Genomic DNA, 16565 nt, shown 5'->3' with positions numbered 1-16565 from the left:
CATGGATCCCTCTCAAGAGAGAGTTAAGTCTGTATCATAGAAAATTTTAGGGGCGAATGTTCGCCCTTTGGGGGAATTAAGGGGTTTTAAATTTTGAGTGGGCGAATATTTTGTATCATAGTACATTTTTACAAATCACCTCAAATAGCCCACCTTATTTTAAGGGAGAGGGTAAAAAAGGTAAATTTAGCCCTTGAAATTAGGAGTTACAACCTTCCATTCGCCCATTTTCAAGAATAGGTTTTATTTAAGTGAATCCATTTGCCCATTTTCAAGAATAGGTTTGATTTAAGTGAATCCTATGGGCCAAAGGCCCAAATACCATATTTATAAAAGAGGTATGGTAAATTAATAAAAATATAAATAAATGAGAGGTATGGTAAATAAATAAAACATTTTTATATTTACTCCATAAGTCACCTTATATACATGCAAGGGTGTAAACAAATAAAAATATAAGTAAAGTGGAGGTATGATAAATAAATAAAACGTCTTTTTATACTTACTCAAAAGCTATGGTAAATAAATAAAAATATAAATAAACTAGACGCATGGTAAATAAATAAAACCTCTTTTTATAATTAGTCCATAACCCTCGTTCTATTTATGCAGACTCAAGAAAGAGGTTTTATTTAAGTGAATCCTATGGGCCAAATACCATATTTGTAAAAGAGGTATGTAAATTAATAAAAATATAAATAAACGAGAGGTATGGTAAACAAATAAAACATTTTTTTTTATATTTACTCCATAAGTCACCTTATATTTACGAACACTAAAAAAATGCGTTATATTTAGGTGAAACCTATGGGAAAAATACTATGGGACAAATACCATGGACTAGATTGTTATTAATACCATGCAAAAAAACATTATTAACCCTAATATTAGTATTAATAAAAATAAAAATGGCACATGGTATTGACCCATGGTATTGACCTAGAATGTAGCCTATTTAAATGGGGGAATTAAACCAGCATAGATCCATCTTTACTCTGGATCTACTAACCCCCGAGAGGTATCAAATATCATGATATGCAAACTAGCATAGAGTGAAAAAATATTTGATCCGATCAAGAGTAAAATTGGATGTTGTAATTTAATGTATGTTAAACATTTTAGCTTGGTCAAAATAAAAAATAAAATAAAAATCAACTATTAATTTTATTAATTTTTATAAATTACTAATAGTAATTTTTAAGCTCCAGGTTTATGATAACGCATGGTATTGACCCATGGTAATACCATGGTATTCATGTGAGCATAGACTATTTAAAGGGGAAATTCTATCATCCTAGATCCATCTTAATTTTGGGTCTACCAAGTGCTCAGAGGGATAAATAGATTTCACCCCCCTAAGATTGGTAGATGTGGAGTTAAGATGGATATATGTTGGTTTTTATGATAATGAAGATATTAAATAGACTTAGGAAATTATATTGTAAAAACATTTTAAGGTGAATGGTTAAAACATAGACATTGGACAAGTATATTTGTATATGTCTGTTTTAAACTGAAACAAATCCAGGGCTAAAAGGAATGGATTGATTGCACTAGTCATCCTTCTAGTAAACAGATTGTAATTTGGGTAATTTTTCTAATTGCAAACAGGAACATACTTGTGTATTGGCAGGGTGGTTACGAGGTCCCTAGAAGTGATGAATTTGAATTTTTCTTGGTTTTATATATAGTATTAGGTTTTTTCTCATGCTTTCTGTGAATGGCACGGGTGAATTTTATCCTACACCCACTAGGTTATCGATATGTAATTTCGGTAATTTTGATTTCAAAAGATATTTTAAAGAAATGCAATGATTTCATTTGTGTATTCAATAAACACAAGATTTTATAATTGAGTAAAATATTCGCCATGCCTGGTGAGAGATTCGCCAAAAAATTATATATACATATCATATTATTGATAAAATCGCCTTCCATTTTTCCTATATACCATGGAGATTCGCCCATTTATTATACATGTAAATTTAGGGGGGTTCTTAAAATTTTCCCTGGTCTGTATCAGCTATGATACCATGTAAGGAAATGGGAGAGTAATATTGGTTTCTTCACATAGAAAACTATTTACATGCTCTATTACAAAAAAGTGATGTTACATATTAATACATCAACAATTTCCTTAATATAGATGCATCATCTTAGTGAACTAAAAAATTATTGGTAAAATATCTCAACTACACGCCAAAATAGGAGTCAACTTAATGGAGGGAATCTCTAATATTCATGTACATCTAACGGCTTGCTAAAACTTAGAAATATATTTCTCAGATAAAGACAAACTCTACTTCACAATGAACAAATTAATAACAAACACAATCTTTCATACTATCACATATAAAACAAATGTTGCAAGGCATCGTAGTTAGTCCCTGCCATTCAAATGGAAATTAAATTTTCAGAAAAATTACAAATTAATATATGAAGTGGAAAAATAACATTTCTATTTCAACATCACCAGTCAAAAAAATGTACATCCATAATGTATAAATACATCTTAATAATTCATAAGTGTCATTATTTATTTATTTTCTTATTAGTATTATTTCTACTTCAATGTTTCTAGTTTCTAGCTTGATGTCCATCTACATAATTAATAGGCATGGTCTATTTAAATGTGTTTATACATTGATAGATGGAATATATACTAAAGCTAGTGTATCCTTCAGCTGCATTTTCCCACTATTTGTAGTACTCATCCCTAAAATGATAACCACCTGTTCATGGGAAATATGGTATACAAATGCATCTACTAATTATACATATTGATTGGCATGGTTTATTTAAATGTGTTTTGTTGTGTTTCCACGACACTAGAGAATCTAGGTTAGGGTCTTAGAACCTCTGATGCAACAAATTCAAATGCCACAAAAAATTAGTACTAGTACAAAATGACTAATTAGTTATTTAAAAAATGACTAAAATTTGCATATAAACAACTATTTTTTGATCATTGACCAATACTGACTAATTTACAGTATCTTATAACGCAACTAACTTTTAATTCTATTTAGCTTAGTCATTAATTGGTTGTTTCAATTTTATCATCTAGTAGTATATTTAGTCATAAATTTGGTTATTAATTTAGTCATTAATTGCCACAATTAATGACCAAATACACAACAAAATATACTAAGACATGATCACCCGAGAAAACCAATTAATGACCAAAATGTTGGTCACGTTATAAGATACTATAAATTGACTACTAATAGTCATATATATACAAATTTTAGTTGTCATTTGAAACCAATTAATGACCAAAGAAATATGACTAAATTTTGGTCGTGTTATAAGATATTGTAAATTAGCTATTAATAGTCTTATATATGCAAAATTTAGTCGCCATTTGTAATCACAAATTTATCATTTATAGTAGTTATTTATCTTTTTATGGTAGTTTCCTATTCATTATATAAATTATGGGTTTAGTAGTTTATATTAATTTCATTTACTTTCATTAATAATCGTTATAAACGACTAGTTTAGTTGTTGCATATTCATTTTATTTTTATTCATCATTAATGAATATAAAATACTAATTCAATAGTTTTAGATTGATTTTATGTGTTCATTATTAATCAACATAGATTAATTAGCATGATTTTGCGACCAAATTAAATAAATAAATAAATAAAAATGTCACGCATTGTGCATGTTCATCTAATATGCAAACACAAAGTTACATATGTTAATTACAATATTAAATAATATCAAGTACAACTATAAATAATTTCAACCACATCAATTATATTATATGAAATGTCAAGTATTACAATATGAGTTTCCAACTTAATACTAGGTTGAACAACAATTACAAATGAAATATTGCTTCATCACTTCAAAACATTATTATTGTGTTTCCAAGGCATTCTAGGTGAATTCACCAACTCTAAAGACTTGACCATTAGTATGTATGTGTGTGTCTCATGCAGGATATTGGTTTTAAGGGTATCACTAGACCGATTCTCTTATCTCTCTTTTTGCATTTTTCGCTCTAGTTTTGTTGTTATTCTCTTTCTTCAATTCCCTGTTATGCGTCATTTTGTCATATTAGGAAAATGAATATTGGTTTGGATCTCTCCCTATCCATACATGTGTTCCTGAAAATTACCCTGCAGAGTTTGAAACTAAATCATCCCAAAGAAGGTGGCATTTCTATATCCTTTGGTACAAAACCCTGAATTTGGCTATGTTCACAGTTTCCTAGTCATTTTCTACACATACACATGGAAGACCAGTATTATTTGCGCAGAAATATGCACTGTCTTCCACTATGACCTACACACATGACTTGAAGTACATAAAAATAAAAATAAATGTCTAGAAGCATTGTTGGTATCATCTATCCTAACCAACAAGCTTCCAATGAGTTCCTATTCAATGCTGATCCCTCCATCATGGAGTAACTCCCCTTCCTTTGTGGTACCTCTATCCCACTAATAGTGGATCTCATCCCTTGGATAATGGATCCATAACTTCTCATCCTTGGCCTATAAATCCATTACAGGTTTGGGGTTTGAGGGAGGATTGTTGGAAGTAGGTTTATGTTGTTGAGATTAGGTTGGAAGCTTTGTCTTGCAAGGTAGAGGGTTGAAGATTGTAGAAAGGGATTGCTACATCAAGGCTACATGGTTGTAAGGCTTTAATCCATTTTTATGAATATAAGCAATTTTTATTTCTCAGTTAAATCTATATTGATTTGATTTGTAGGAATCCTTGATCACATGCATGAGTTTTGGTTGCATAATTTATCAATTTGCATTGTATAATTGGCCAATTATTTCATTATCTCTTTGATTATATCATGTATGCTTTGATCTATTGTTTTGTCTCTGTCTTTGCAGACCCCTTTCAGAACATTACAGAGAAGCCGTTGGGAGTGACGAGAGGACATTTGGAACATCAAAGAGTGCATGATCGAAATTTTTTAGGGGCTTCATCAATCAGCTCGCTAAATTGGTAAGAGGTCTCTTTCATTTTATTGCTTTCAAACGATTAGAACTTGGAGAAAGTTAGCAATTACTGTGCGTTTGTTACAAGGGTTATTAGAAGCCTAGGGAGATTGCTCTTGTCCACAAGAGGGATTGTTTCTCATAACAAATTGGTGACTTCGTTGGGGAATTGTTTCAATATCTATCTTTTTCATTGTTTGAGCTTTTCAACCTACTGCACAAGCTTTACTTAAGTGTTTGCAAAGTTTAGAAATTTGGATTTTGAGTTGGATTTGGTTATTTTTATTTTTTCTTGAATTTCTCCGTTGTGCACACTTTTACTTTAGGCACAGTGCATAGATTTGTGCACTTACCCTTTAGCAACAGAGCGCATGCGCACTGGTTTACTCCAGATCTTGTGAACATGCCCGAAACTTTTGAAAAACTCACTTTCAGAGAAAATTTTAAGGATGGAAATTTATTTTAAAGTTTATAAACCTTCGCGAATATTACTAGTATATAATATGCAATTGGAAAAATGTTTGGCAATGTTTTTGTAAAAGTATTCAGATTCTAATATTTTTATATAGTCTCTATATAAATTTTTTGCGATCTTTAACGTAAAAAAAATTATACTATAAAATTTGGTCGATTTTTTTTTATAGAAAAGATGGAAATTAATGAATCTTTTTTTTTTGGAGAAAACATGGAAAATTAGCCCACTTGCGAATATTATCCCCTAAAATTTTCCCCGCGAGTCACTTTTATCCTCTTTAAATCCAAACTTTTGTTTTTTCCTATTGTTTTACACTTGTCTATGCTTCTAGTGAGTCTCCATGTGTTTGATTGGGTGTTGTGAAGGATTGTTCTTGAGATTTGTTTGTTTTCAAGGATTAAAGGTAGGGTTTCTCAAGAATTAGAGTTTTGATGAGATGTGCTTCTTGTGCTGCAGTGAAAATTGAAGTCATTTTTATTCCAGTACCGAAGTATAATCAGAATTACACTTTAAGTGTTGATTTCATAACATTCATTCAGGCATTTTAATTTTAAGGATTTCATAGGTGTTTTGAATTTGATTTCCTTTGGTCATTGCTCAAATATTTGTCTCAGTTTGTTAACATTTTTTGCATGTCTTTTCTTTCATGTTTGCAAAAAAATTCCCCCTTATTCGCCGGGGATGGGCTTGAATTATGTCCGAGTGTTAATCTCCTTTGAGTGTCATTATTTTTTATCTTTGGAATTTTCACCCAATTTTTTTACTTACACTTCATCGGTTCTTTAGTTTTATTAATGAAAGAAATAGCCTTGTTGCTCTTTCGCTGATTTGGAATCATCTTGTGTTTGCTTTAAAGAATTATCTTGCATAGATTACATTTGCATGGTTAGAATTCTCATTTTATGAATGGAAATTGTGCATAGATTACATTTGCATAGTTTTCTAGCAAATTGTGCATAGGTTACATTGCATGGTTTACAACTTAAAGCTTTGAATTGCATTGAAAAATTAGAAGTCGTACGTTATGGAATTTATATTTTAAAGAAGAACCTTTTTACTTACTCTAGCTAGAATTCATTGAAATGAAGAGATTACAAATTTCATTTTTGATGCATTAGAGTTTTGAGTCAATTCATAATACCATCAGTTTCACATCCATTTACCCTTTGAGTAAATAACAACTTAATAACACAACGTTAATAAAATTCATCTAGAATTTTTATTATTTTTAGGGTTCTTTTCCACCTACAGTAGATTAGGTTGTAGGGATTTGGAATAGTAAAGTGAGTAAACTTTCCAAATCTATAGACAAACACTAGAATCTTGCAATAGGGAGATAAATCCAGTTATTTCAATTTTGCTCAGGGAAGTTCCCCTTACAAAGGAGTCAAACACGAGATCATATCAGACTTGGTGAAGTGATCGTACCCACTTCATTGGCTATGGTAGAGTGATTTACACATATTACAACGGTGCCAAAAGGTACTTGGGGTCACTTGAAAGTAAGCCTCCAATTGACCATGTTGAGGAGCTTTTAAGGGGATTAAGCTTTGTTACTTTTCCCTTGCATGCACATCTGATCTGCGACTGTCCCCCGAGGTAGTATTGTTGTAATTAGTAATCTTAGTGACCTGTTGGGTAGCGGAGGTCCCACGTAACAGTTTTGGGTTTGAGAGCCTAGAAGTTAGGATAAAAATATTGTAAACCTATGAAATATGCAGAGCGCAAAATGTAAAAGGTCGAGTCAAAGGGCTATCCGCTCAAGAAATAATATAGAATAATAGGAAGTAAGTTGGTCCACGGACCATAGGAAGATATAAATAGAGTGAGGCTCTATGGGTAGAAGGTAGCTTTTGGTATGTAATCTTGGATCTGATATGTAATGGGTTTTTGAGAAGCAAAGTATTGAAGTGTCTGTAAGTCCGAGTTGAGGGATTGGGTAGTAGATAGAGGCTCTGCAGCTGTGTGCGCAGGGGCTTAGAAGAGTCTGCAGCTGTGTGCACAGACCCCTGCAGTTGAGTGTGCAGGGCGGATCTGGATGTATTGGTGAAGAAATTAAATAAAGATAAGTTGATTCTGAAATTCTGTGTTAAATCTGAACTATCGGGCGTCTAGTTATTGTATGGTTAATATAACTGTTTGATCTATGCGCATATGCTTATGTTATGAATATATGTGAATCGGTAAACAACGCATTAATAAGTATTAAGGAGCATTTCGGGCCCGGATCTGCGTGAAGTAGAGTGGCGCGAAGCCCCGGAATGGTGCGAAAAACCTCCAAACCACATCAAGACATCTCAAGGGTGTAGAAACCTGGTTTCAGCACCCTCCCATGCTACCTCGAGTGAGACCTCAGTCTGTGCTCCGCGGGCTGTTGCCAAAATGGCCGGTAGCTACGGGGTTTGTTTGGCTAAATAACTCTTCCAAACCTGGGTCAGGCCCATATAAGCCAACAAATGGTTCCGTTGCCGGGACCGGGATCTGCCTAAGGGGTGGCTAATGTGGAACGCGGGGACTCTATAGAGAAAGAATTGAAGGATCGAAGGGACCAGGAGCAATAGTAGTTCAGAGTACATTGACAAGGTTGACAATGACGAGAGCGATCCAACTACCGGTATTCAAAGGAGCAGGAAGCAAAGATCCAGAACAATTTTGGTTCATGTTAACATTAGTATGGAACACACATAGAATTACGGATGATAATATCAGAAATGATACCTTAGTTAGCGCGTTGTAGGACCAAGCGCTGACATGGTACATAATGTACTCAAGTGATCACCTAACTGCGGGGACAACAAAAATCCAGACTGACCTAAAGAAAGAGTTTAGCCTGCTAAAGTCAGAAACACAGTCGATAATAGGGTTCAAGGAGATTGCGATGATGCTTGGTGAAACCTCGTGGGATTTGGATCAAAGACTGAAAAATACTATCCGCAAATAAAACATGACACTAACGGATGCGCAGCATTACGCTTTGTTTATGGCATCATTAACACCACATCTGAGGACAACTTTGTCACAACAGAAGATCTCAACCCAGGCTAAAGCATTGGAGACAATGATGAGGTTGCACGAAAATCCGTTACAAGACTCGGGGTTGGGAGTTCAGCAAATCCAAGCGCATATCCAAAACTTGTGTTTGGAAATGAAGAAGTTAAAACAAGAACAGGCACCTCGCCTAGAAGTTCGGGAGGAGCTATGGTGTATAAAGTACAGGAGCCAAGGGTGTTATCACTCAGGTTTGTTCCCAAAAGTTGTAAGAAATGGAATATGACCGAGGTAACCACAGACCAATCTTTTAGATACATATTCTAGCCAATCTGCATCTAGAGAGGGCTCTTTCTTTATGATTTAGCTTTGTTTTTTAAGATTTTAGGCTAGTTATGAAGTACAAGGGTTTTGTTTTGAGTTTGGGTTTGGGTGGGATTCAATAGAAGAATGAGGCAAAGATGAAAAGTTTAGTCCATTGGGCATGATGGAGTCAAAAGAAACAGGCTTCCTGGATTCGGTTTCTAACAAAGGATGGCATCACAGAGCAAGGTAGTCAAACATGGAACAATTAAAGGCTGGAATCAGATGGAATGGAATCAAATGGATGAAGGGAAGTTAAGAATCCTTCAACATATTGACAAAGGGAAAATGGATGATTACTGATAAAGAGCAGTTAAGAATTCTTTATCAAATAATCAACATGAAAGAATCAGGGGAAACAGGAGCAATTAAGAATTCACTGTTTATTCTAATTCGGAAGAAAACACAGAGAATAGTAAAGACTGAAAACAGAGTGCAACTAAGCAAATTCTGGATTAATCTTTTCCTTTACTATTCAGATCATGAAAAACAGATGATATAACAGATAAGAAACTATAAAACACGAGGTAGAAAGTACTCATTGATCCATGTATTGATTCAAGAATTTTGTAACAAGTCTTCTGCATCAATTCCTCATCCAGTAGGCCAGACAATAGATGGTTCCAACAACTTTTTTATTCCAAAGTTTAGTATTTACAGCAGAAATCCGAACATACCCAACCCCTTCAAAAGTCTGATGAAGGGGGGATTTATACAACAAAAATATGTACAAAAAATATCTCATAAAGGCTGTGAGATAATATCTAGATTTTAACCTAACGTATTTTACAAGCAAAATTGAAACGGATCGAGGAAGATAACTGATGTAGTGCTGGAGGCTGGCTCATTAATTCAGATCTGCTTCACTTTGAATTCCACACTGATACTCTTTATGGCTGATCTGATAGTCTTTATTGCTGAACTGATATTCTTTGACTTTGATCTGATCCTCTTTAATGCTCCTCTGATACTCTATGATTGTGTTTTGACCTCTGCTCACCGCTGTCTGGCAAAAAATAAGACTGCAACGTGTCCTTTGAGTATTTTTCCTCTGGTAAATCATGTTTCTGAAGATTCATTGGCTGGGGCAACAAACATCTTTGTTTATCTCTGTTTCTGCGAGCTCAAGAATCCCTCTGCTTTGTTTTGAACTGTATAAAGAGGAAGAAAACTGTAAAATGGAGGGTCGATAGTCGGCGAGCTCATTGCTGGAGCTTTCGTGGTTAGGAGGCGGTCGAGAACCGGGTACAGAGTCGGTCAATTGCATGCATGGAGCGCCGTTCTGCGGCAAAAACTATCAAAATGACTTTCTTTACCCTTTATTGAAAAAAGATTTTTGGCGGGAAAATTTTATTTTTCGGACGGGTGATGCCAGCAGGGGGTACGGGATGGATGACGTGGCGGTGATGTCAGCAGGTGAAATGGAAAGTGACATTAGCGAAGGACAGCTGACGTTAGCAGATGACGTCAGCAGGGGGAGGGCGGTAAGCGGTTTTTCCCTCACAGCTTTTGGGCTAGGGCGATTTCGGGCGGAGGGGCAGCGAACAGGGTAGGCGGGTGACACGTGTCCCAGTTACGAGCGCGAAACCACCAATTCCCCGGGGCTTAACGTTCGGTGGCAAGGGGGGTAGTGAAATGAATAAGGACCATCCAATGCGAGAGCTGAGATCTGATGGCGGGTGTTTTGTGAAGATGGCGGGGGGTTAATACGCGGGGGCCCGATACAATAAACGTTAATAAATCATATCGGGGGCTGTGTTTATTGGTTGGCGGGGTGATTTGTTAATTAATTAACCTGGGGTTAATTAATCACAAAATTGTGTGGGGAGGTTATTAATAGGTTCCAAGTGAACCATTAATCCCTTTAAATGTACAACGAACTATGGTTATAGTTAACCAGGGGCGGGGAAATTAATACATGGGGTTTTTTATTATATACATATAATACGAGATGGGAGCAAAATTATAGGGATTTATATAATAAGGGTTAAAAATTAATATGATTATTTGAGATGAAAGTGCTAAGCCATATATTAAAAACTTAGGCCTAAAAAAGGGAAAAGGGGTTTTTGTGACATTTGTACAATTTTCTAAGCAAAAGGGGTTTTACTTAGGCTTTATGAAACGAGATGGGTTTTTAAGAGGGATATTAAGTAGATCTTAATATCTCTAGGGGGAGATTAGTAAGTGGTTGGGGGAGAAGTGTGAAGGGGAGTTATTCATGCCTCGCTTGAGTTGCTTCCAAAATATCTGCCTTGCACTTGTGATAGAGGTGAGATTAACATTTTGAGAGACAAAATTTATCACAAGTCTCATTCCGCAACACCAAAACTGCTTACCCTACCTAACATTTTTTCTTCTTTAGATTTGGGTGCACTTAGACTAGCAAACCCTTACCAATTTTTTTTTCTTTGCATGATAGGCCTATCTAAGTCTACACTTATTTCTTCCAAGGGCTTAGATTAAACAGTTGAGCTCCTTTGCTTCTCTACCTATCTACTTATCTGCCAAGATTAAACAGTTTGGACAGATTTTTATTCTCTATCTCTAAAACATGAAATTCAAACATGAACTAGCCAAGATTAAACTGTTTGGCCGTTCATCAATGGTGGCTAAAAGTTTCAACAAGCTGTACATGATGCTTTATTTATAGAAAATGAAATAGTAGTGGCATTTTGGACTAGCACACTTTCCTGGTCTTTTTTATTGGGGTTTATTTCTTTTCATTTTTTCTTTTGACCATTTATTTTTTTCACCCTTTGATTTTTCTTTTAGGGTATACCCTCTTTACATTTTTTTTTTTTTTGATAATATGGAAACCTTTACAGCAAGGAAAGGATGAGCATATTATAGAGCTCCACCAGACAATCATGAAATATGACACCTATAACTATAGGAGTATAACAAGGGGCACGATAAAGATCACTGCCCGGTCTTGGCGAATTATGTGGCAACGGGGGGACCAACACCATTGTGACTAGAGGCACAGGTAGGGCCAAGCATGACAACCCTGCTTTGGTGCGCAATCTGTCAGGTGGGAGGAAAGCATAACATAGATAACTATCATCTACTGCCAAAATTCAATTAGACCCCCCAGCAGTTATTTTGCAACTTTTGTAGATCTGTGGGCCATGAGGAAAGAGACTATCGTAGCTATCAATTATTAATGGACCAGTCGCATGCTTACAAAATGTAGACTGAGGCGTGAGGTCAGGATCCAACCGCGGTGATCGCTCACGGTGGGTTCCAGGGACGTGGACGAGGACGGGGCGGAATGGGGCCAAGAAGGGGTTGCGGGCAGCTAATCTGTTACAACTGCGGGGGACCAGGACATTATGCGTGGGATTGTACCAACCCAACTATAATTTCATGCACTTACTGTGAGCAATTCGATCATGAGCTGATGGATTTCCATACACTGATAGCACAAATTCGTGAAAAAAGGGCAGCGCAACTAACAACGACCCAGAACGTGCAGATGATGAGGTCCAAACTCCGCGATGAAGACCCCAAAGTAAACATGGTACTAAGAAGTGGCACAGCCATAAGAGAGGATAGAAAGAACTTAAGACGCAGGGGTTGGAAAGGAGACATATCTGGAAGCTAGGGAGAGCTTCGCGGAGCTCTCTACCCCAGGTAGTAGGGATCAACTTGAGCCAGACATGGATCCCTCGATGATAACTACCTTTTTAGAGACATGCATAAAACTGCTTCGGGACAATAGGGTAGCTAAAGGCTTGTTGAAAAGTGTGCAACAAAAAATTCTTGTTGAGAATGCAACAAGATGATGGAGCCTAGTGAAAAGAGTTGCCTTCACTAAGTGGGCCCATAGGAAAATTATGGCGCAAGTTCTATTTTTGATCACAGTGTGGGTGACCATAGTGTGGGTGACCACAGTGTGAGTGATCACAGTGTGAGTGATCAAAGTCTATTTTTAGACTGGCTGTCAAAAATAGAAAAGTCAAATATTATTGTCTCATAATAATATTTGGACTATAAACTTGATCTTATTCTCTTGGAGCACTTCAGGATGAGCTACGGCTGTGGTACATGTAGATCCCAGAAGGAAATACGTGGTTACCTATGGGATGACTAATATTTGCATGCAGGACTTCAGTTAGAACTCAAGTGAGTTGAGTTTAGTGGACTGGTGGTGCAGTTGATGGAGTTGTGTTCAGTTTAGCTTTGTTAAACTGGTTGTATTTAGTCTAACTGATCAATAGACTAGAGATGAGTTGGGTGAATTAGTTATTAATTAATTCACAAGTTATTAACTCATAATGCAACTATAGAATACATCAGTTAACTTAGTTGCATGTCAGTGCATGTTCAGTTCAGCAGGGACAAGTGTTAGACGATCAGATTGCTATCAGTTGTGACTATAGCTGTGCATGATGATTTGCACAATCCGAGGGATTGAGTATGCCAATGAATTGGCCAATATCAAGAATTGTAGCTAGTGCTCACGTCCAACAGAGTGTAAGTGATTGTTTGCAGGTCAAATATGAGTTTGGTAAGCCATTCTCATCAGTTCTTGAGCAAGTATTGAGCTGGAGAGGCAGGCAAGCAGTGGAATAGATTTGGAGATCAGATCTGAGCTATATTGTGTGTAACAGGTGGAGTTGGTACTGGATTTCTTGTGATAAGCATTGTACTTTGTAATGTTACATGATTCAATCAATATAATATACAGATAGTGTGGGGTTTTTAGCGAGATGCTTTCCCCGGGTTACATACTGTGTTAATGAGTTTGATTGATGCTTCTCTGTGCGCCTGTGAATGTTTCTGCTTCTGTAAATTGATGATCAACGTAGAGGAGGTTATGTATTATGCATGTTCCGCTTATAAGTGTATAATCAGGATAATCTCTGTGAATATGTGTCATATTATTCAAAATTTCTACATGGTATTAGAGCAGGTTGATTTGTAGAAGAAGTTCTACATGATATCAGAAACTGGTTGATCATCAGATCTATTATTCAGAAAGTGTTTACATTTTATTTCTTCAGGAAGAGTTTGTAATCGGGCCAGGTAGCCTCTGGATTCATCCTTATTTTGGAAGGTGAGATATCCAGTGAATGCCCATACAGTTGATCTCTGTACAAGAAATAATTTGTTCTCACGAATTCTAGATCGAAAGTGGTTGAGTTTTTGAGCTGGTGGAATTCGAACTTAATTCCAAAGCAAGAGATAAAACTCAGAAACATTAAGTGTGAGAATGGAGACAGTATGCCCCAGTATCTCACGAAGTTCACCCAATGCCGGGATGAGCTGAGAAGTGTGGGGGTGACTGTCGGATGAGGATGGTGAGTCTAGCACTCCTTGACCTTCCTAAGAGTTGGCATAGCTACCAGGAATCGGTGAATGGAAGGGAGAAACTGCCAAATTGGGAACAACTATGGTCAGATTTGATGCAGGAGGAGATTAGACGGCGCACTAGAGACAGTTCTTCATCTATGCATGATGAGGAGAACTGTGCCTTAGCGAGTAAGGCGAAGAAGGGGAAGGGGAAGGTTTCTCTTTCTGAATCCAGTACTTCCAGTGATGGGAAGAAGGTTGACAAGTCGAAGGTGAGATGCTTTCGTTGTCATGAGATTGGTTCACGGGTCAGGAACCTGTATTATCTTGAGGTTCAAGATGCATGCAAAGCCTTGAGAAGCGAGGCAACTGATGGAGACTTGGTGGTTGAGAGGGAGCATATATTACCTTTCAACATGCAGAGCCAGAAGAAGTCTCAGACGATTGTGGAGGAGCCACGATTGGTGCAGCAACTTCAGGAGGTTGTGGAGCAGCCACAACAGGGGAAGATGAGAGGAGATGGAGTAGAGACATCTACTCATCTAGAGACCTCCAGTAGGTGGAAACTTCGAGCCAAGTGGGCAGAGGGATCGCATGCAGCCATACCTCTAGGTAGGAGGTGGAGTGATGTGGATTGATTGTCCTAAGGAGGAGGGGCAGGATCCTTGAGGTACACAACCTCTTGGATGAGACCTTGCTATGGGAGCCCCAGATGTGTAGTAGCAGGAGTTGATTGATTGGGTAGAGATAGATGCGGATGGAGCGGCAGAGAGAGCGACAGTGTCGGGAATCCCATGATAGCGCATAGCTAGCAGGCTGCAGCAATGCGAGAGGCACAAGTGTTTTGCACGGTGCTAGGTGGCACAGAGAGGTGTGCAATTGTGCAAGATGCATGGAGATGTTGTAGTAGCGCAGATGTCAGAGAGGGAGCACTTGTCAGCAGCAGGTAGAGCTTCAGCATCAGAGGGTGTTTCTATCCCAATAGGGAGGTTAGTTGGGAGGTGCAGTGTGGATGCAATGCTTGGAGATAGAACTAGCAGCAGCACAGATGCAGTCAGAGATCAAAGTGACAGAGGCTAGAGCAGTCAGATATTGAAGAGCACAGAGATGCAGAGTTTTCAGTCGACAGAGGCAATATCAGTCAGAGACTTTGATGACAGAGCAAGTGGACCAACCAGATGTGTTGCATGGAGAACATTCCAGAGTTTCAGGATCGGGTTTGAGAGGAAGCCTTTCTTGTTGAGAGGGAGTGTTGAAAAGTGTGCAACAAGAAATGCTTGTTGAGAATGCAACAAGATGATGGAGCTTAGTGAAAAGAGTCGCCTTCACTAAGCGGGCCCGCAGGAAAATTATGGCGCAAGTTCTATTTTTGATCACAGTGTGGGTGACCACAGTGTGAGTGATCACAGTGTGAGTGATCAAAGTCTATTTTTAGACTGGCTGTCAAAAATAGAAAAGTCAAATATTATTGTCTCATAATAATATTTGGACTATAAACTTGATCTTATTCTCTTGGAGCACTTCAGGATGAGCTACGGATGTGGTACATGTAGATCCCAGAAGGAAATACGTGGTTACCTATGGGATGACTAATATTTGCATGCAGGACTTTAGTTAGAACTCAAGTGAGTTGAGTTTAGTGGACTGGTGGTGCAGTTGATGGAGTTGTGTTCAGTTTAGCTTTGTTAAACTGGTTGTATTTAGTCTAACTGATCAATAGACTAGAGATGAGTTGGGTGAATTAGTTATTAATTAATTCACAAGTTATTAACTCATAATGCAACTATAGAATACATCAGTTAACTCAGTTGCATGTCAGTGCATGTTCAGTTCAGCAGGGACAGGTGTTAGAGGATCAGATTGCTATCAATTGTGACTATAGTTGTGCATGATGATTTGCACAATCAGAGGGATTGAGTATGCCAATGAATTGGCCAATATCAAGAATTGTAGCCTGTGCTCACGTCCAACAGAGTGTGAGTGATTATTTGCAGGTCAAATATGAGTTTGGTAAGCCATTCTCATCAGTTCTTGAGCAGGTATTGAGCTGGAGAGGCAGGCAAGCAGTGGAATAGATTTGGAGATCAGATCTGAGCTGTATTGTGTGTAACAGGTGGAGATGGTACTGGATTTCTTGTGATAAGAATTGTACTTTGTAATGTTACATGATTCAATCAATATAATATATAGATAGTGTGGGGTTTTTAGCGAGATGCTTTCCCCGGGTTACATACTGTGCTAATGAGTTTGATTGATGCTTCTATGTGCGCCTGTGAATGTTTCTGCTTCTGTAAATTGATGATCAACGTAGAGGAGGTTATGTATTATGCATGTTCTGCTTATAAGTGTATAATCAGGATAATCTCTGTGAATATGTGTCATATTATTCAAAATTTCTACAAGGCTTACAGGAATTGATAAATAGATGCGCAGGGTGGAGTGAACCTCTCGTAGTTCGAAAATTGGGAAGA

The sequence above is a fragment of the Pinus tabuliformis genome, chromosome 3_2 (genome assembly GCF_031772625.1).
Source record: "Pinus tabuliformis cultivar Carrire ecotype Pingquan chromosome 3_2, CPIR1, whole genome shotgun sequence".
NCBI lineage: Eukaryota > Viridiplantae > Streptophyta > Pinopsida > Pinales > Pinaceae > Pinus > Pinus tabuliformis.
The sequence above is the reverse complement of the archived record's forward strand: the minus strand, read 5'-3'. Positions refer to the sequence as shown.